This window comes from Podarcis pityusensis (genome assembly GCF_964106645.2).
Source record: "Podarcis pityusensis genome assembly, chromosome: 1".
In the NCBI taxonomy this organism is placed as follows: domain Eukaryota; kingdom Metazoa; phylum Chordata; class Lepidosauria; order Squamata; family Lacertidae; genus Podarcis; species Podarcis pityusensis.
This window is the reverse complement of record NC_138028.1, coordinates 117642547-117664791: the sequence shown is the minus strand read 5'-3', so window position 1 is coordinate 117664791 and position 22245 is coordinate 117642547. Positions and strand designations below refer to the sequence as shown.

At 45.0% G+C, this 22245-nt stretch overlaps 1 protein-coding gene across 2 annotated transcripts in view; it reads right to left on the bottom strand.

Annotated features, from left to right (window-relative positions):
• Positions 1 to 10337, bottom strand: part of WIPF1 (WAS/WASL interacting protein family member 1) — a 59214-nt gene extending 48877 nt beyond the window's left edge. The window contains exon 1 of one of the 2 annotated variants that reach the window (XM_080971445.1): positions 9892 to 10337. The gene's annotated coding sequence lies outside the window, so the exon portion shown is untranslated. Of the gene's footprint in view, positions 1 to 3341; positions 3604 to 9891 lie in introns of those variants that run through there. The other variant, XM_080971446.1, reaches the window with a different exon arrangement.
• Positions 10338 to 22245: the final 11908 nt, after the last annotated feature.

Genomic DNA, 22245 nt, shown 5'->3' with positions numbered 1-22245 from the left:
GAGGGGAACTTGTCGGTTAGTGAGAGCTTCCCATTTTAGAAGCCACATAACTGCAGCTCAGAGTTTGCAGTTTTCTTTCCTCATGAGAGTTAAAAGGAAAGATCAGCTGAATTTAGAGATGATGGAAGCTAAAAAAGAAAAAGTATGGCTGAAGCACTAGCCAGCTTCTTCAAAAGCTACAAGGAGGAAAAACAGAAGGTTGCTCAGATTTTCTTAGGTCTCCTGGTTCGCTAATTTGTGGGGACAGCTATGCTTTTCCTCCCACAGTGACTAAGTATGGTGTAATTGAGAAGCAGAGGGGATTTCCACAGAAAAATCAACTTTGCATAAAACTATCGGCAAGCCACGTTTTGTAACCAGCTGTTTTCATTCTCCTTTATGTTTAACTGACATGAGTTGTTTAAACTGTTACACACACACACACACACACACACGTTTATACCCTGATTGAGAACAGAACGGCAACTCTGAGGTTTTAAAACTGAAGCAAATCAGAAAGAAAGTTGAGAGCGAGGCTGAGCCATTTTTAAAACAACCAGAACTAAATTTAGAAAACAGTGCTCTCATTTTATGAGTAAATTTTACTTTGGAACTGCACTTCCCCCAAAATCAGCTAGGGGTGGGAATGACAGGAGATCCCCAAAAACAGAACACAGGGGGAGGAGAGGGGAGATCATTTTGTTAGGCAAGCAGAAAATGCTTGCAAGTGAGGAATGATTGTAATTGCGTGGCATTTACATAGCATAGTAAATTGGGTTATTTTAACATCAAAGCTAGCTACGACATGTGGGCATTACCTGGAAAGATTTAGATCTATTTTTTTAAAAGCAAATTCGCATGGACGGTTTCCCTTGATAGACTGATAAAGGGTGAATTCAGAAGTAATGTCAAGCCATAGTTTGGTGTTACAGGAGCCTCCGAACCACACATGCCCTCCCTCTTTAAAGCATAAGGCAAGTCAGAGTTTCTTGTGTATCAGAGTGCTGGTGCCCTCTGCCTGATAGTTCCTACTCTGCTCTTCCCTTGGTGCAAAATAGATAAACGGGAAGCCTTGGCTTTGAATTATGTCCAAACCAGGGATGTGTTACTCCCTAACAAGCCAAGATCGCTGGTCAACAACAATCATGGCTTGTTAAGTTGCCTGAATTGCTGGCGCTGGAAGCCAATAAGCCATGATCCCTGGTTTGGACAGAACACAAAGCCAAGTTTCTCCCTTCAGCCTGCCTGGTTTGTTTATGCTGCTTACACCAAGGAGGGAGCAATTGGAAAGTGAGCACTGATATGCTGCTGCTCCTTCTTGTCAACCACAATGAGCCAGAAAATCTGGCTGATTGGTGTGTGAGAACGCAGTCACTATAACCATGGCCTGTTGATAAGGTTTTGCCATTTTGAGGGCGAATGCAAACCGTGGTTGCCAGTTCAGCTGCAACAGAAACCTACAGAAGGGAAGGATTTAGAGCCAATGAGAGGAAGAAGACCCTTAGACTCCTGCATGCAACACAAAATCATGGTTTACTGTTACATCTGAACTGGGCTTTGGGATACTGGAAAAGCACAATACTCCTAGTAGGAGAAATATGGAAGTTGGAAGTCCCAAAAACCATGGGGAACACTATGATGGCTACCCTTACTATAGACAATACTAGGTCAATAACTGGGGAATCTCTCGATCAACCTCATGGGTGTTTTAAACCAGGAAACATGAACAAATGCAACCAACAGCTTTCAAAGTGTGTATTGCATATTTTTATCTCCAAGATGTAGACTGGATTAGTGCCCTTGTGCAATTCCATATCATTGGTGTGACTTCAAGGGGAATTTTTGGGGTAAGCTGCTCTTTCCCCTTTTTTTTGCAATACACATGTAGTCTGGCATGGTATCCAGGCTCATCTTCCATGCCAAGTTAACCAGACAATTGGGCCTTATGCAATGCACACAGCTGTCAGTGAGCATATAACCCTCCCTACAGTCTATCACTACAATGTGTTTTCTGATGCTTGCAGCAGTTGTGGCTTTCATTGTTCCATCCGATCTCTAGGATTTAAAGGATTGTGCTGCTTCCTGCTCACAACAACTGTTTTATGCTGTTCTCTTAGGCTTGCTTATCTTAGTAATGTCCATAGGGTTGTGTGTGTGTGTGTGTGTGTGTGTGTGTTTTTAACCTGTTTTAACTGCATTATATTTTTGTAAGCCACCCTGGAATCTTGGTTGAAGGGGCAGGGTAAAAATATACAAAATAAATTACAACAACTTTTGTCCGCTTTCTGATTTTTTCATATCAGCTTGTATAAAAATAAAAGTAACCTTCATCGTAGTAGGATAAGGATAAAATGATGTCAAGTTTGAGAACCTTGGGTCCTTCTTCTGAAACACAAGTAGATTCTATAGCTGCTAGAAATTAGCAGATGATTTTACCTAACTGAGTGCCAAGTTAGCTGTCTAATAAATCCTTTTTAAAAAATTGAAACTGCATTTCAGAATCCAAAAAAACAAGCAACTTATTTAAAAAAGGGCAACACTAAACTGCACCACAAGGTCAGTTTTCTGCTATCCTAGCACCGTTTTTCCTTCATGGAAGATATTCACAACATTTCCTGGAATGGTATGGACCATGCTAGTCCTACTCAGAGTAGAGCTACTGAAATTAACACACATGGCTAACTTAGGTTCATTAATTTCAGTGGGTATACTCTGAGTAGGACTTTCTTAGCTGAATACAACCCTGAATCTGGAATCTGAACCCCAGGACCCTTATGCAGTGAGGCAACAGAAAGATCTCAGGTAGAAGATGGAGTTCCCTTATATTGAAATCAAATTCACCTTCTACAATTGGGAAAGACTTGCTACAGAAACCGCCAAATACAAAACACACACATTAAAATGGACAGTATTCTCCAGTGTAAGAGATAAAAGCTGATTACAATGCCCATCTCTATATCTCTGTGTAGACAACATGATGTTCTCCAAAAGCCAGTTCTAGAGGTTTCTTCAAAAGGTGAAATCCAGTGATGTTCATCTTCAGTGAAATGCTCTCCTGCTCTTCCTGCAGCCCTCTCCCAAATCTGGGATACACTCAGAGCATATTTGGGGAGGCACAGGGGACTGCAGGTGGGGAGGAGGAGGAGGGAAGGAAGATCTGCTTGCACAACACTGGATGTCACCCTTAGTCTCCACTTCTTACCCAACATAGGTGAAGCCATTTCCCCCCTCACTTCAATTAAAGCATTTTCCATAGACGCCCCCAGAAGGGTGACCATACCCGAAGCAGAATCATCATGATTCTTAACACACACAAACCCCACCGCCCAAGCAAGAGCCAACACACTTTAAAAACGTCTTACCAGACACCAGCTCCTTCCTTCATCAATGCCCCCTTATGGTGACATCGAAGGAGATTGCTTCACTCCACTGCAAGGCAGAGCAGGAATCCAGAGAGGTCCCATGAAGCCGGTGAGAGGCAATTTCTGAAAAACTTCTGTGTGGTTTCCTCTAAGGGAACTATAGCTCATTAGCTTCCTTATAAGCATCAAAAGTTCCTTACTAAGGCAGCTTCCTGTTTGCAATCCTGTTTGCTTTTAATGCATCTCTGCAGCGGCTAAAGTTCTAAAACTTTTACAGAGGTTTCCATTATTTAATTATCCAACCCATAGCACAAGGCCGCTGTGATCCAAACACTTATTTCATTGTTTAATTTCCTGGAAGAAGCACCCTGACATAAAGCTGTTAGCACTATTCTCCCAGTTCCATTCAGAAACCAAACAATATCTTGTTGATTCCTTGCTGCACAGTCGGTAAACCCCTTGTGCCACATCCAGCACAATGCATACCAATGTCGCAGCCATACATAAGAGGCTGACTTCATGAACGCCAGCATCAGAAACACAGCCTGCTGTCCTTCTTTAGTAGCATTGCATGCCAATAACTCCTAGGGCCTGGGCAGATGTCATGCTAACTGTCTTTTAAGTGGCGATAAAGAGACCAGAAGCAGGTTGCATGCTCGCCATCGACCTGAACCATGGTGGAGAATTACATCGGTTATCTGCGTTAATGCCAACATATCTAATGCGAACCAGGATTCTATATGAAGGAACAGAGAAGAAGTAGCTTCAAGAACTACCGTATTTTTTGCTCTATAAGACTCACTTTTCCCCTCCTAAAAAGTAAGGGGAAATGTGTGTGCGTCTTATGGAGCAAATGCAGGCTGCGCAGCTATCCCAGAAGCCAGAAAAGCAAGAGGGATTGCTGCTTTCACTGCGCAGCGATCCCTCTTGCTGTTCTGGCTTCTGAGATTCAGAATATTTTTTTTCTTGTTTTCCTCCTCCAAAAACTAGGTGCGTCTTGTGGTCTGGTGCGTCTTATAGAGTGAAAAATACGGTAGCTTGTCTCCCTTCAGACAGTCACTACTTTTGGGTGGGATTCAGTCACATACTGCCGAATTCAGGTTGCACACTTAAAGCTGCTTTGGAGCTCTTGTGCAACAAACCCACTGTCCCTCACCATTTTTTGCAGTAAGGAAAGTGATGGGGAATTGCACTGGGAAGAGAAGGATAACCTTTGCATGTAGGATAACCTTTGAAGGAACCACTGGAACCAGCCATGATTACTATTCATGTAGATCAAGGTACCCAATGTGGTACCCTCAGCAAACCTACGCCAACATATCTAACTTCCCGGTAAGAGGGACTCCTGTTTAGCATAAAGTGGGATTAACATATTTGCTAATGCAATGCTTAAGGCTGGTAGAAGGGAAGTTAATGGAAATTCCATACATGACTGAATTTCATCTATCCTCCCAAGTTCTATTAGGAATTCTACCCAGACTTTAATGCTTTAACTACTGTCTTTTCACGTTCATAGTCTGTGGGACACCATGGAGGGCACAAATCATCACTCTACCATTGTACCCGATTGATAGTGGCAGCACATACATTCCCTAAATAAAAACAACGAACAACCGCAACATTTATTTAAGCCCCCAATTAAATTGCTGGGTCTCCAAGCAACCTACGGGAAAACAGTTCAGTGCAACATTGCAAGACTCTTCTGTCCTTGCGAGAAAAGAAAAGCAGAACCACAAAATCTTATTGCGCCATTTCTGTGCAACAGTTATGTGCTACAGAAAAACCTTTAGCAATTTAATTCTTCGTATTTTACTCAGCACTCCAGCAAGAACCATCCCAACATTCATGGAGAAAACTTATGAAAGGAGAAATTAAACAGAGAGGAAATACTAAAGCCTGAGAAAGTAAATATTTCCATTTAAAATGCTTATTTCTGCATGCATGGATAAGTCCCATTTGTTTCAGCTGGAGAGGTGACACACTCTGCCATCAGTGTCAATAGAACTTTGGGCGGATCAGACATCTAGCATCTCATTGTGTCACATGACAAATTTAAATCATGAGCAAGATGTAGTTATCTCACAGTTATAAACAATTAGGCAGAATAATTTTTTTGTGCCCTAAAGGGCTAGTCAGTGCTGTCATTAAGCTCTTAATTGGAAATACCCAATTTACTTCCTACTTCCTTGAAAATGAAAACGAAAACCCAGATAAGCATTATCAAGAAGCTAGAAAAGAGAATATGAAGATAATTAAAAGTGAAATCACTCCTCCTTGCCCCGGAGCACCTAGTCACAAACACTGTTTTTGTGTGTATGCTGTGCCTGATATATACGTATATTTGCAGTTTTCACTTTGCAAACATAGGCTGATTATCCAGATTTAGTCATACTTGGAGTAAGCCCATTGATTTCAAGAGGCCTACTCCAAGTATGAGTAAAATTGGGTACTGCTAGCAAATGGCTCCTCTCCCCCAATACTTTCATGTTCTTTAATCATGGGTTCCTTTTGGGAAATGCCTGGGGGTGGGGAAATGATAATTGATTCCAGAGAAGTTTTATCACCATCTCAAAACCAATGAGATTCAATCGAACAATAAGAAATGACTAGCAAAAAACCGACGGCTGTTCCTTACAATTCCCCAGCGATGGCATTCCTCACAGCTGCTACAACAGAAGAACCAACATAAGACTGGCAGGGGAGTGGGGTGGAAAGAGCAACATATGGATTTGTAAAATAAGTTAGGGTTGCCATGCATCCAGAATTTCCCGGACATAGCCGGGATTCGGCTGCCGGAAACTGTCTGGGCGGAAATTGCTAAAAACGTCCAGGAAAATCCGGCTCTATGGCAACACATGTCGTCAGTGTCGTTTTTGGTGATGTTCCTTAAAAATAGCTCAAAAACTTTGTTTTTTGAGATTTTGCCAAAAAAAAGTTCAACATCTCTTGTGTCCAGATTTTCAGTTTTTGAAACATGGCAACCCTAAATAAGTGAATGCATGCAGGGAATGTACATCACACACCTGCACAGTGTAAATGCCTACATTTGCTTCCAATGCAATTCAGGCTTCTTATTTAACCTTTGGAAAAGGCACTGATAGATATGCATGCTGTAAAATGTGCCTCAAAGCAACAATAAAGCCTTTAACTAAGATCCTGCCATGCTTCATATTATCTGCTGCAACTCTTTTGACTGTACAATTTACATTTTGCATGAAGGTAACTGCCAAACAGGCACGTAAGTTGACAAGCAGTGAGGAACAGTACTTGCAGTCTCTGCCATCGGATATTTTTAATCTTAGGATAGGTTGCTCAGAGTGGCAAACAAACTGTACAACTTTGAACTCAAGAGTTAAAATGACGTCAGAGGTCATCTTGTCCACACTGCTGCTGATACAGGAAACTTACCACTATTGCATCATTATTAGATATGGGCTTGTTTGTTTTTAACTGAACTTTTTTAGTATAAAGAATGGGTTCTTAAATGTTTTCAACATATATTCTCAAAGCAGAATTCTCAGCAGTCCCATCCAACATGGCCAATGCTCAGGGATAATGGGAATTGTAAGTTCAGCCAGAGACACAGGTTCCTCAGACCTGTTAGTAGCAAAAGAGAATTCTGTGCCATTTCCCTGCAGCTGAAAAGCAACTCCTCCTTGAGAGAAAAGAAACGGGTAACAAACAATACGCTCCTATAAACACGAGAGTTTGCGAATCATGCAAAAATCAAGTAATTTACCTCTCAGCAACTCAGTCCTGACTTTTTTTTAAAAAAAATCCTCATCTCTGGGTCCCCCGCATTCAGCTCCGGCCCAAGACATTTCGCCGCTTGAGGCAAAACAAAAAATGGTGGCCCTCACTGCCTTCCCCTCAGCTGCTTGAGGTGACTGGAGAAGGCCTGGGAAAGATCCAAGGAAGTGAGGGAGAAAAGAGGCCAGGGAGGAGCAGGAGGCAGCAAGTTTCTTGAGGGCCTGGATCTGTTCCCCCTCCCAGCAGTACTCAGCCTGCTGCCTGAGGCGACTGCCTCACCAAGGTTAATGGCTGGGCCGGGCCTGCCCTCAGTCCCTATACCTCTGCTCTGTCCTCTCAATATTTATTCATACCACCTCTCTTCCAAGGGAAGAGTTAGACCAGATGTTGGACTACAAATCCCATCATCCTTAACTTTCATCCATGCTGGCTGGGGCTGATGGGAGTTGGAGGACAACATCGTCTTGAGGGCGCCATGTTAGCTGCCCCCCCCCCGCCCTAGTTATGGCCAACCATAGCTGTACATGCTTAGCGCTGAAGTAAATTCAGAGTCTGAACAGTCTTACGGTTTGCCATCCAAAGGGGTGGGGGAATGCAGGTTACTTCAGAATATGGCCAGTTCAGGCCCTGTTGTTGCGTCTGAGGAGATTCCTGCTCATTCTGCTGAGTGCGGCCCAAATCACCACTCCAAACCGTCACTAAAACCAGCAGCCGCAAAAAGGAAGAGGGTGGAATCCAGACGGCAACTGGGAAACAGAGCAAGGGGAAGTTGCAACACGACTTGCGAATAACCGAGGATCTCTTCTCGATTAATTACATCGTATTTCCCTCTCCCTTTTGCCCGATTTATTCTTCTCAAACTCTTGTCATTTCAATCTGACTCCGTTTCCACCGTACAGAGAACACAATTCTTCAGCGTTCCTGTGCTACATCGTTTTAGACATAATGCTCCTTGTCTTGAGAGCTAACGGTAAACCTTTGCACACTATTCCAGAAGCAGGACCCTGCTCATCTCTTGAGCATTTGTAAAGATGCAGGAACCGCAACAGTCAGCTGAAGGCTCGCTGACCCATTTCATTTGAGAATACTTCCCGATCTGTTTTCAAAAGAGGGTGGAGTGGGAACAGCAAAAGCGACTGGGGATCCTGTCACATAAATCACACAAAATACAGAAAACAGAGTATTTGTACGCATGCCAGGGAAGAGGAGGGAAATGTTGAACTTTAAATTTATACATAAAGGAAATTGAAAGCCGTTCAATAGCCATTTGGCTCTGAATCAGTTGCTAACATTAGCTCATGATAGGCACAGGAAGGAGGTAATAGCCAGCATCACATACTTGAGCAGAGCACTGTGGGAATTTTATAAGCGCCTCTTCTCTTCCGTCTTTCTTTAAAAAAAACACAAACCAAAAAAAAAACCCCCCACCAAAATTCAAGAGATTCAAATGACTTGTACTAAACAGAGAAAATCAAATCAAATCAAGCATGAGGAAGTTGAAACCGAGACAGTGATGCTCTTTTATAGCAAGCTGGCAAAGTTGCTTGCAGAAGCCATTTCCAAGTGGTTTGCAGCTCACTCTAAGGCGCAGCTGAGGAGATATGGAAGTTTGATTTGATTCACGCCTGCTTAGAAACATAGAACTGTAGACTTGCAAGGGACCCTAAGGGTCATCTAATCCAGCCCCCTGAAAGGCAGGAATCCTGCCCACAGCCATCCCTGGAAGTTCTAGCTGGGGGGGGGGGTGGCATTCTCTCTCACACACATTAAAACATCACTTGATATGACACTTATCAAACGCGAATGCAGAAATCAGCTGTAGTTAAAGCACCCTCAAAACCCTTTTCCAAAACAGAGCCAGGGGGTGGAGGGGCTGGGGTTTTTTTGCCCCAAGTGAAGTCTCCAGAGGGGTGGATTGAGGTCCGCAACATATGCAAATGTGCATGTGTGTGTGTGCCAAACTGGGTCTTTGCCCCAGGGGAAATAAAGCCTAGTTTCATCCCTGTCCAGACACCCACAGCTGCTTTAGGTGAAAAGAGAAACAGGGACTCTCAAGCAGACACACAAAGCAGAGCGTCAATGGAACATCAGCATGAGCCTCTGGATCGTTCCCCGGTCGTGGGTTCGAATCCCAAGTTGGGAAATTAAGATTCCAGCACTGCAGGGGGTTGGACTAGATGAACCTCGTGGGTCCCTCCCGATTCTATGGCTAGAGGGGTTTTGATTCCATTTCATTAAAAAAAAAAAAAGAAAAGGCAAGGGTTAACGCGGGTTCTGAAACTGGGTCTACTTTATGAGCCACATCTGCTTACCGACGCCCCTCCTCCGCTCCCGGCGCCCGGGGGACGTTTCTAACTTAGGCAGGGGCTGCGGAGGGAGCGGCGGCCTGTGGGTCGCCCCGCCGGAGACTTTCGCCCCTCTTTTACACCCCGCTTGCCAAAAAACAAACAAACCACAAACCCTGCTCTGCTAAGCGGCGGCTCCTTTGGCCAGATGAGCTCTGCAGCAACCCCGGCTCGCCTGGAGCAACAGGGGCGAGGACCGGGAGGTCGGCCCGGGATCTGCAGCAGAAATTTGGGGGGGGGGGTGGCAGAGGGAGAACCCCAGACTGGAGGCACCTCTCCCTTCTGCTGGTTTAGTTTTTGTTCTTGGGGTGGGGAGATGGGAGGAGCCGCCTCCCCAGCAAAAGTAACTGACCGATGCTCACATCCACACAAGTCAACACCCCTCCAAAAAACAATCATAATCATCACCGTTATTGTTAATTGTCTTTTTAAAGAAAAGTGTGAAGGATACCAACCTAAACTTCTACTCGCGCTTTCCTCTCCCCCGGAGCCATTCAGAGGTTGCCAATTGCCCAGAGCCCCTCCAAAAGAGAGAGAGAGGGGCGGAAAAAAAGCCCCTCCCCTGATCCAGATGTTTATGGAAAGGCAGCGGCGCGAGCGGAGGGGGAGGCGAAGAGGAGGAGGAGGAAGAGGAAGAAGAAGGCGGCGAGACAGATCCAGAGAGCAGCCCCGCCGCCCAGAAGCCGCTCCCCCCTCCGAGATCCGTCCTCCTCCTCCTCCCCGGGTAGAGCAGATCTGGGGTCAACCCAGGAAAAGAGAAACGGGGGCGGGGCAAGGGGGGGAAAGGATCTGCTCCCCCCCTTGCGGAGATCTGCTGAGATCCTGTGCAAACTGCGGACTCTTACATCCGCGGGTGGTGGCTGGGTGAACTTAAGGCTCGCCGTTGCGCAGGCGGGACCTTTCAGCCTGGGGTGGGGGGCAACCTATTTTTAGAGCCCTCCAGCAGGATCTCGTGTGGGTTTTTTTGTACGCAAAGCAGGAGGAGGGAAAAAAGAAGGGGTCCTTCTGGGCTTGTCCTGTATTAGAGACTCCCATGCACTCCCTAGACACGCACACCGCCTCTTCTCAATTGCATTATGAATTGTTTACTTTTACGCATGGGTTCAACTCCCTGCAATGGTTCCCCCCCACCAGTGAGCATGCGCGCGACCTGCAGGCATGCCCAGTATCCACCAGAAGCGCCCCCTGCCCGAAGCTGCTGCCCTTAACCTTCCCTTTACACGCAGCGCCGAGACAGGCAGATCTCTCTCAGTCCGGATAGTGGAGGTGCAAAGGGCAGGCCAGGCCAGGCCCGAAGGACAAAAAAAAAGGCAGCGGCAAAAAAAGTCTTGCTGATCTAGAATGCAAAGAGGATTTATCAAAGGGTAGTTGGGAAACAAGTCCCGCCCGGTGCTGTTAGGCGTGACAACCAAATATTTTTATTTTCCAAATGTGATTTAAACGGGCTGTCGCTGCCTGCGTGCTGCTGGGCAAGAGACTAGTTAAAACAAGATGAACATGGAATTACGTCTTCAGCAAACCCCCTCTGATCAAATCTGCCAAGACGTTCAGATGCATTTAATGTCATAAAATCATTATTTTATTTATTGAATTTATATACCGCCCTATACCCCGGGGGTCTCGGGGTGGTTCACAGAATAAAATCAAGATATAAAAAAAAATAGGATTCAGGGCCGTCTTTACCTGGGGGTGCAATGCGGCAAATTCTGGGGGGCGCCAAATGTATACCTACTGTCCCTCTCGATTGGTGGCAGTGAAAAGCAATGGAGCGAAAGTCCCTGCCCCCCTCTTCCATCACTCGGTTACTCTGTAGCATCAAATATTTTTAAATTTTTAATTAATTTATTTTATTTCTATACTGCCCTATACCCGAAGTTCTCATTTTATTTTATTTCTATACCGCCCCCCCCCAAAAAAGTTCAACAACTCTGGCTTCCCCCCTCCCAAAAAAAAACTCAGTAAAAGTTAACTTGTGGGCAGCTAAACTAAATTTGGGGGCCCTGGGCGGATTTTTGCACCCCAGCAGCGCATATGCTAAAGACGGCCCGGATAGGATTACGGTAAATTCTTTCTCAGCTATTTCATCCTAAGAAAATGCACATTTGTTTGTCGCTTTATATCAGATCTATCCAAATAGATAACTTCTATCAATAGTGCTGCGTTATTTTCCTTGGGCAGAGATCTGGTGACTAGAACAGCTGCATAGCCTGCAGGAATTTAACTGGCATGGAGATGATGCAATACTAGGAAGTATCACCTGCGGGAGTGTTGAGTTCTCCCCAGCCAAACCACCTCGCAGCTGCTAAAGGCTCAGGATCTCTGCCAGGGGGGGAAATAAAGGGTGGCAGTGGTTTCGGACCAGCTGTTCTCTGAATCTGACAAAGGGGTTGGTCATTTCTAGGGAAAGTTTGTTCTCATTATTTCTGGTCAAGTCTTTCAGCTAGAGTTCCTCCCCCACCCCAACATATCACACCCTTGTGGTCCACATTAGCTAATCTGAGTGGACATGTTGCCCAGGATATGAATTTAAATATAAACAAATTCATACCCTAGGCAAAATGTCCACTCCAGGCGGCTTACAATACCTCAAACAAAGATCAGTAACAACACAATCAAACCATGAAGCAAAAATAAGGTCGGTTTAAAAAACACACAACCCAATATGGCTAGAGCCAAACAATAAGCAGAAGAGCACAATCAAAAACAAACAGAAGAAAAATAACTTTTTTTTTAAAATGCCCACCAAAAATAACAACAAAATCCTGGTACTTCCCTCACTGCGAGAATTGAGGTTACAAGGAACCAGGCAGAGGGCCTTCTCGGTAGTGGCGCCCGCCTCGTGGAACGCCCTCCCATCAGATGTCAAGGAAATAAACAACTGTCTTACTTTTAGGAGACATCTGAAGGCAACCCTGTTTAGGGAAGTTTTTAATGTTTGATGTTTTTAATATTCTGTTGGGAGCTGCCCAGAGTGGCTGGGGATGATAATAATGATGATAATGATGATGATGATGATGATGATGATGATGATGATATCCCTCCCATCTATCTGGGTTGCCCCAGCCACTCCAGGTGGCTTCCAACACATATAAAAACATTTTTAAGAAAACACATCAAACATTAAAAACTTCTCTAAACAGGGCTGCTTTCAGATGCCTTCTAAAAGTTGTGTAGTTCTTTATCTCCTCGACATCTGATGGGGAGGCGTTCCATAGATGGGGCGCCACTGCCAATACAACTACAGTAGTGGCATATCAATAATGACTATGGTTTGGATTATACGCCGTCCTATAGGAAATTGTTAGGGAGAGAGTTCTGCCTTTGAACACCATGACAGCCTTGGCATCTCCTCTGATTCGTATGGTTCTCTGAATTTAAGGCCTCAATTTCTATGTTTCATGTATCCTTGATCAAGTCTATGAGCAGATACACAGTGTACATGCTGTATCCCCCCCCCCCGGCAATACACCTTGTGCCCCTCCATTTGTAGACTGGAATCTGGATTTTAAAGCCATTGACTTAGAAGTACATTGTATTTCTTTCAGGGCAGTTTGACTCGTACCCACAATATCCAAATGAGGTGCTTTGCTTTGAAACGCTCCCACCAGTGTCCATTGACCTCCCAAGAGTTTATTGTCCTTGCCTTGCCTCTAATGGCCTCGATTACATCTATCTGGGGAAGTGGGGGGGGGGGGGAGAACAGTGGTGCTCTGGGGACACAGATGCCACAGGCAAAGGGGCAGGCAGAAGAAAAAGAGCCCCATTAAACAGTAGGGGAGAGAGGCTGCTGCCAACTCTGCTTTCTAAAGTTGCAGGATGTGCAGAGGTGTGGAAAGGTCAATTACTTCTTCAAATGATGCCCGCAAGCATCCCATCTTGATTCACATAAAAAATAGCATTAATAGGCAGGCTGTACAACTTTCCGGGTGTTTCTCCCCCACCCCTCTTCTCTTCAAACTTTGTTCTGTTTTGGTTTTTGCTCTAAACCTTCCTTCCTTCCTTCCTTCCTTCCTTCCTTCCTTCCTTCCTTCCTAGGTTTTGGGGAAAAATCCATCTTGTGCCATTGTACAAGTTCTTAGGATAGGGCTTGCTTACTGCTGTCTCAGGCTCAATGTCACAAAACACGACATTGCATAGCAGGGAAGTTTCGGGCACATTGTGGCGAAAACATTTAGTTGGCGTGCACTGGGATCCAGGCATAGCTGTCAACTGTCCCTTATTTGGCGGGAAACTCCCTTATCCCAGCGCCGTGTCCCGCTGCTGTCCCGGATTGATGATGTCCCTTAAATTTCCCGGGTTTCATGCTCACCCGGCTCAGAAGGGAAGCAGCGGCTCAGGGTCCTCCGCCTCAAGAGAGCGTGCGCATGAGCTGCCATGTCTCCGTCTCTACCTTTTCCCCCTCAGGGGCACATTGTGAAAGACGGGTGGTGGCGGGCAGACCCTCTCTTGCGAGGTTTCCCGCCGCGCTGCCAGGGGAAGCCGGAGGCAGCAGCGGCGGCCTGAGGGAGGAGGAAGAGGAGGGGATGGGGAGGGACACAGAAGGGCGGCGCTTCAGCGGCTGCGGCGGTGCTGCAACCGCCTCAACCGCTCACGGGCGGCGTGGGCGAGAGTCTCTCTCCCTCCCTTTCAGGAGGAACTCATAAGCTAAGCAAAATCCCTTATTTTGGCTGCTGATCCCTTATTTCCGAGGCTGCTGGTCCCTTATTTTCAAATCTGTAAGTTGACAGCTATGGACCCAGGTCTCTAAACCATGCTCCAGGTCAGGTGTGCGGAACCTTTGGCCCTCCAGATGTTGCTAAACTGTCAGGCCCAGCAGGGCTGGTCAGGGATAATGGGAGTAGGGATTCAGCAACATGTGGAGAGCCAAAGGGTCCCCCCACTGTTTGGAGGGACGCATTTGACGTACTTTGTAAGAATAGGAAGTGGTGGTGATCACCCACTTAGCAGCTTTCGTTATTCTAAATTGGAAAACCACCACTAAGTATTGGCAATAAACCTTATATGCAGTACATAGAAAGAATTATTTTATTTTATTTTATTTTGCTTTATAGAGGGCTAGGAATTGCCTTTCAGTGCAGCTATGAGCAAGATCCTCTGACTTCCTATGCTATACTGCTTCCAACAGCTATTCCTGTTAGATAAGCTTGGGGCTGGATCTAGACACATCAAAGAAGTGTTTCAGTTAAACACGTTGCAAACTTTGTACAGTGGTACCTTGGTTCTCAAATGCCTTGGTACTCTAACAACTTGGAACCCAAACACTGCAAACCCGGAAGTACCTAAGTGTTCCACTTTGTGAACTTTTTTTGGAAGCTGGACATGCTCCGTTTTGAGTGTTATGCTAAGGTCTGTCTGTTTTTGTTATGTATTTCTCTTTTTGTGTTGTTTTTGTGACTGTGTGGAACCCAGTTCAGCTATTGATTGATTGATTGATTGTGTGATTGCAGTACATTGTTTATTGCTTTCATTTTATGGATCAATGGTCACATTAGACAGTAAAATTCATGTTAAATTGCTGTTTCAGGGGTTGTTTTTAAATGTCTGGAATGGATTCATCCATTTTGCATTACTTTCTACGGGAAAGCGCAAGCGTGCCTTGGTTTTGGAACGCTTTGGTTTTGGAAAAGACTTCCGGAACGGATTAAGTTTGAGAACCAAGGTACCACTGTATGAGAAATCAGGTTGGCAAAAAAGGAACTCCACAGTGCCATCTGGTGTCACAGTGTTAGAATGCATAAACAATGCATATAAAGTGGTACCTCGGGTTAAGTACTTAATTCGTTCTGGAGGTCCATACTTAACCTGAAACTGTTCTTAACCTGAAGCACCACTTTAGCTAATGGGGCCTCCTGCTGCTGCCGCGCCGCCGGAGCACAATTTCTGTTCTCATCCTGAAGCAAAGTTCTTAACCTGAAGCACTATTTCTGGGTTAGCGGAGTCTGTAACCTGAAGCGTATGTAACCTGAAGCGTATGTAACTGTAAAGTGTTGTTTTCTTTGCCAGTGTAGTTGAGTCCTGGGTGCCATGGAAATCACTGAGACAAATTAGTCCTGAATTTAGACCCACAGATTTCAAGGAGACCTAACTGCAATGTACTTGGTGTGGATGCAAACCACAGAGTAAATTCTACTCAGAGTAGATGCATTGAAATTTCTGGACCTAAGCTAGTCATGTACATTCATTCTAGAGGCCCCAAGTTCTCTGAGTCTTAACAACATTGGATACAACCATTAGGTGTTTTTATTCCAAACTCCCACTGATTTCAGTACTGCTAAATATTTTGGTAAATGTGCATTGAACTGTAGCCTTAAAAGTCTGTTTAAAGGAACAGCAACTGGAGAGTGGGATAAGAATAAACTGAATTAGATGGGCTAGTAGTTTGACTTAAAGGTAAAGGTAAAGGTAAAGGGACCCCTGACCATTAGGTCCAGTCATGGCCGACTCTGGGGTTGCGGTGCTCATCTCGCTTTATTGGCCGAGGGAGCCGGTGTACAGCTTCCGGGTCATGTGGCCAGCATGACTAAGCCACTTCTGGCAAACTAGAGCAGCGCACGGAAACGCCGTTTACCTTCCCGCTGGAGCGGTACCTATTTATCTACTTGCACTTTGATGTGCTTTTGAACTGCTATGTTGGCAGGAGCAGGGACCGAGCAACGGCAGCTCACCCCGTCGCGGGGATTCGAACTGCTGACCTTCTGATCAGCAAGCCCTAGGCTCTGTGGTTTAACCCACAGCGCCACCCGCGTCCCAGTAGTTTGACTTGAGGTACGACAAATTCATATTTGCACACTCGGAAGCCCTGCATTATGTTGCTCAACATTTAAAGGGCAGGTGAGCCAAATATGGGGCAACTTAATAGTTCTGCTTTTGTTTTTTAATGGTTTTGGATCGTCTGGTGCATACATAGAGATTATTATTATTTAAATAAAGACCACCCAGTAAAATTTGGGACCATGTTTTGGTGTGGTAAAAGAGTAACTGCTGAAAAATGCAACTTTTGCAAGCCACCAGCAAGGCAAACAAATCCTACTGGTGATGAAATTCATCATTACGCAATATTGCTTTGCTGTGATATTCCAGCATGAGTGATGTGGTGTTGATGTTGCTCTTCGTAATGAGGCCCAGGCCCAGGATGGATTTCTAGCACTGCAGAGAGCTGGGCTGATGGATGTCGTGAAAAGAAATATCCAACACTGTTATCCTAAGCCCTGTCTTTTTGCCTTTGCTTCTTCCTGCAACTCCTTCTTGCAAATGTGGAAACAGGAACTGCTTAGTCAGCATGAGACTCATAATGCCTCTGGGAGAGAGGAAACCACAGCAAAGAGGACAAATATACACTTAAAGTGAACAGAACAGTGGAGCCGTTTGAAAATCCAGCCCTAACGACAGAGTGAGCACAACAGGAAATGTTTTAAAACTGTGGATCCAGCAGTTTGTGACTTGATGAAGCCAGAGATGCTAAGGCGGAATTGACGTCTGCAAGTGTTCGATTTCTCAGCAGCAAATGCCAGGAAGCCGAGACAGAATTTGTTTTACTGTGGTTCACTTCCAGGCAGAAATTAAAATAGAATTTCTGTTTCTGTGGCATTCGGTTGAAATGAAAATGTCCAATTAACATTTCTGCACTGTGGGCATAAGTCCCACTGAAATCAGGGGGACTTATAGTGGTACCTTGGTTCTCAAACGCCTTGGTACTCAAACAACTTGGAACCCAAACACTACAAACCTGGAAATAAGTGTTCCGGTTTGCAAACTTTTTTCGGAAGCCAAACGTGCTCCATTTTGAGTGCCACACTTCCGTTTTGAGTGTTACGCTGGCGATTTGAGTGCCACACTTCTATTTTGAGTGTTACGCTGAGTTTTTTTGCTATTTATTTTGCGTTTTTGTTTTTGCGGCTCTTTTTTGTTTTGTTTTTGCGACAGTGTGGAACCCAGTTCAGCTACTGATTCATTGATTGATTGTGTGACTGCAGTACCTTGTTTATTGTTTTCATTTTATGGATCAATAGTCTTGTTAGATCAGGCATAAGCAACCTCCAGCCTTCCAGATGTTTTGGCCTACAACTCCCATGATCCCTAGCTTACAGGACCACTGGTCAGGGATGACGGGAATTGTAGTCCAAAACATCTGGAGGACTGAAGGTTGCCTATGCCTGCGTTAGATAGTAAAATTCATGTTAAATTGCTGTTTTAGTGGTAGTTTTAAAAAGTCTGGAATGGATTAATACATTTTGCATTACTTTCTATGGGAAAGCGTGCCTTGGTTTTGGAACGCTTTGGTTTTGGAACGGACTTCCGGAATGGATTAAGTTTGAGAACCAAGGTACCACTGTACTTCCAAGTAAACATGTATGGGACCAGAGTTTAAATGCTTCAATCCCAATTACATTTGCTTGGGAAGGAACACTTTTTCTTTTTTTAACATTTCGACATGAACGAGTTTAATATTATGTACACATTCCCAGCTTAAAATGCAGTGGGGTCATTTTCATTAGCAGGTCACTGTACGCATCAGTAGAATTAGATGTTTTTCCTTGTCTCCTGCTGTCTGTCCAGACTGGAGGGGGAGAAAGGCAGGGATGCTGTTATAGGGCATATGTTTTCAAGTCGGATCAAAGCTGGTTTGTGGGGAAATGTATTAAAATGCAGCGTTTCTCAAGAAACTACAGGATAGGTGTGGATTGCAGCTAACATTGTGTGTCCAAGGATTGAGAAACCAGTGGTGGGGAAATTAACATGTTTAACTAGAGAAAAATCATTACTGACATTTATTACAGAGTGGAAACTTCTTATGGACTTTTTGCATGAAAGAGAAAAATGAACTGGCAATATCTGGATTTGAAGACGGAAAAAATATTGGCTTATAGAAAATAGAACAGCTGGTTGTTAATGAGTGAATACTACATTTAGCTGCAGGACAGAGAACCTGAAGTCTTTAAAAACTTTTTTCATTGTCTTTTCTTTTCTTTTATCTTTTTCTTTTCCATTCTCTCCTCCATTCCATTTTAGGTTAGATTTCAGTAGCATTTCTTTATTTCAGTGTACATATTATAAAAAGGTACTTATCTTCGGATAAGTATCAATAAATATAGATTTTCTTTAAATAAAACAGTGGTGTGAGTGCACTGGGTGTAGAATAAATGGCAGTGTGCACACAGCCTAAGAATAGGATGCAAATGATTTGAGATCTTCTTTCTCAGCAAGTCTGAAATCCTAAGTTCTCTTAGAAGTCCCACTGAACTCAGCAAATCTCACTTCTTACTAAACATAACATAGGACTGAACTGCACACATGCACTGGAAGAAAGCAATCCACAGTCCCCAGCCGATGTAAATTATTTGACTCCCTTGACTGTCAAAGATCAAGATTGCAACCCAGAAACCACAGACCATCAGTTGAGACTCTCTCCATGTTGTCAGGATCTGTGGATGGCAGACAGCCGCAGACTGGTGTCCCACATGATAATAATGAACTCATTATCTGAGCGTGGATCCTTATTTAGCAAAAATGAACCATCCAACACAAGAGGGAAGCATCATCAGACTCAGGGGAAATCCCAAGGTTTACAGAAGTAGATTTTTTTAAAGGGGGGATAAAACCCCTAAGGCAGTGAGGTCCAGCACCGAGGGCCTTCTGGCGGTTCCCTCACTACGAGAAGCCAAGTTACAGGGAACCAGGCAGAGGGCCTTCTCGGTAGTGGCACCCACCCTGTGGAACGCCCTCCCATCAGATGTCACAGAGAAAAATAACTACCAAACTTTTAGAAGACATCTGAAGGCAGCCCTGTTTAGGGAAGCTTTTAATGTTTAATAGGTTATTGTATTTTAGTGTTCTGTTGGAAGCCACCCAGAGTGGCTGGAGAAACCCAGCCAGATGGGCAGGGTATAAATAAAAAATTATTATTATTATTATTATTATTATTATTATTATTAGAGGGTTGATGAATAAGGGTGAATGGGGTTCTCTCCCACCAACCTGTCAGTTGTTACCCATCTACCTGTCTTCTCACTTACACCAGAAGTTGTGCGATCTGTCAGATTCCTCCTGAATCTGTGACATGTAGAACTCAGCAGGGAGGAAGGGGATGGGGACAACTAGAATTACAGTGGTGCCCCGCAAGACGAATGCCTCGCAAGACGGAAAACCCGCTAGACGAAAGGGTTTTCCGTTTCTGAGTTGCTTCGCAGGACGAATTTCCCTATGGGCTTGCTTCGCAAGACGAAAATGTCTTGCGAGTCTAGAGATTTTTTTTTCGCTTTCCCCCCCCCTTTATCTAATCTGCTAAGCCTTTAATAGCCTTTAATAGCCTTTTAGCAGCTAATCCGCTAAGCCTTTAAGCCTTTAATAGCCGCTAAACCGCTAATAGCGCTAATCCGTTAAGCCGCTAATAGGGTTGCTTCGCAAGACGAAAAAACCGCTAGACGAAGACTCTCGCGGAACGGATTAATTTCGTCTTGCGAGGCACCACTGTAGTTGGTTCTGGCTTTCAGCTCTGGCGCCACCTGCTGTTAGCCTCCCTGCTTTCCACCCTACTCCTAATGGGCATCAGCCACCAGTGCCCTAAGAGAGAGAGGATCCAGCAAACCCCCCAATGAGGACTTTTCAGTGGCCAGGGAATGGTGATTGTTGGAGTGAGCAGGGGTGAGTGGAATAGGATGAGGGAGGAATGTAACTGAGTGCTGTGAAAGAAGGCATGGCTAGCTGGCTCCCTGAACAGGAACACTGTACATTGCAGTGCCTTGTCGAAGGTCCTACTTGTGCAAAGAAATTTCTCAGGCAGTTCCTACCTTGCTTACAGTTTGGACCCTTCCTAGGACTGGAGAGCCTCTGTCCCTGCTCACCACAGCATGCAATCCTTCCTGAAGCACGAGACACCTCTGGGCCATAGCTGTCAACTTACAGATTTGAAAATAAGGGACCAGCAGCCTCAAAAATGAGGGATCAGCAGCCAAGCCTGCAGCCAAACAAAGCCTCAAGCGGTGGTTCCCACAGCGCAGCAACCCCGCAAAGGGGATGCAGCAAGGAAAACCACCGTCACCTCTCCTCTGGGAAGCGCTGAGCAAAGGCGAGTCCCCAGGCAACGCGGCCGATTTGATCAGCACAAGGAATACAAGCTCCACCCCCCAGTCGTTCTTAGACTCCTTACTGGGTGAGCAACGCAGCCAAGCAACACAGTTGGGGCCTCCCTCCTCCCTGGCTGGCAGGGAGGGAGGGAGAGGAGCTGCTTCCTTTGAAACTCGGGAAATTTAAGGGTCATCATCAATAAGGGACAGCAGCGGGACACGGCGCTGGGATAAGGGACTTTCCCGCCAAATAAGGGACAGTTGACAGCTATGCTCTGGGCATTGATGAAGGTGGAAATTTCTTTTGTACTGAGAGCTTCCTTGAGCAAAGCACACACAAGACAGAAACCATTTTTATGCCAGTTTTTTTCTGGTAGGAATGTGAGTACTGTATAGGTGGGGGAAGATGCTATTTGAAAAAGGCGGCTCTGCTTCTCTGCCACGACTTTTTAAGGATATGTCTCAGTGGCTCTTGGCAACAGCTACAGGGAGCATCTGTGTTCCAAAATGGGCGATAAAGTTTTGACAAAGGGGAATTATTTCCTCTAAAGGCCTTGATGTTGATATAGGAAAGGCCGAACAGCAGTGCGAACGAATTTATTTATTCTCTCCTGTAGCATGGCAGGGCTGTGTTCACAGGCTGGATATGTATCTTATTATCTTCCATGGTAACTTAAACCATAAAATAGATGGGGCGAGGAATATATAACAGAGCTGTCAACTTTCCCCTTTTCTTGCAAGGAATCCTATTCGGAATAAGGGAATTTCCCTTTAAAAAAGGGAAAATTGACAGCTATGATATATAGACTGAAGGCATGAACCACATTTCCCTTCCCCAGGAAGAGGAAGAAGTCATTTTGGTTCTGACAAGTTTCCCTAGCTGGATAAATGAGTCTTTAACACAAATGTCCTCTTGCTAGGGTTTTAGTCTTGTTTAGAATGCAGGGGCGAAACTGGGCTATATTCCACCCAGGTCAAAGACCCAGTTTGGCGCACGCACACACACACACACACACACACACACACACACTCATGCCCATTTGTGTACACACACAGAGGCCAGGAGTCTCAATGGCGCTCCTCTGGAGGCTTCACCCGGGGCAAAAAAACACAACATGGCTAGCCCCACCCCCCAATAGCTACGGCACTATAAAATGAATATTGTGGTGGGGGTGGGGTTGTGTGTGAGATCAGCTAGGCTAAAAGATAGTTTCTAGCCTGAGGTCGCCCAGCTGAGATTTGAACCCTGGTCTTCCAGGTTCTAGGCCCAAACTCTAACCACTAGGCCACACTGGCTCTTTGTGATCACCATGGTGATACATTATCTATGAAGGCAGTAGAAGCGTGTGAATTCCAACCTATAGCTAAGCAGCTTTCTTTCTTTGTCAATTAGTTCAAAACCTTGTTCTGGAATAGGAGTTGGCTAACTTTCCATCATGCCACTGACTTTACTGCTCCCATTGTAACCGTGTCCATTATAGAAAGTCTGTGTTAAAGGGTATACCTGCAGAAATACTGTATTTCCACCACAGGAGGGAGCCTGTGACTCACAAATTCGGCTGCAACCGGCATTTGTTTGAAGCGGGGGAGGGGGTGAAGATTTTTTGGGTTGGGTAAAATTTAAAATCTGAAACATTTAAATTCTTATTTTATACAGTGCCCTAAACTGGGTGCTTGCATGCTCTCAGCACACATTCTCCAAAATTCTAGTGAGAACAACCAATAGTCAGATGGGCGAGTCCCATA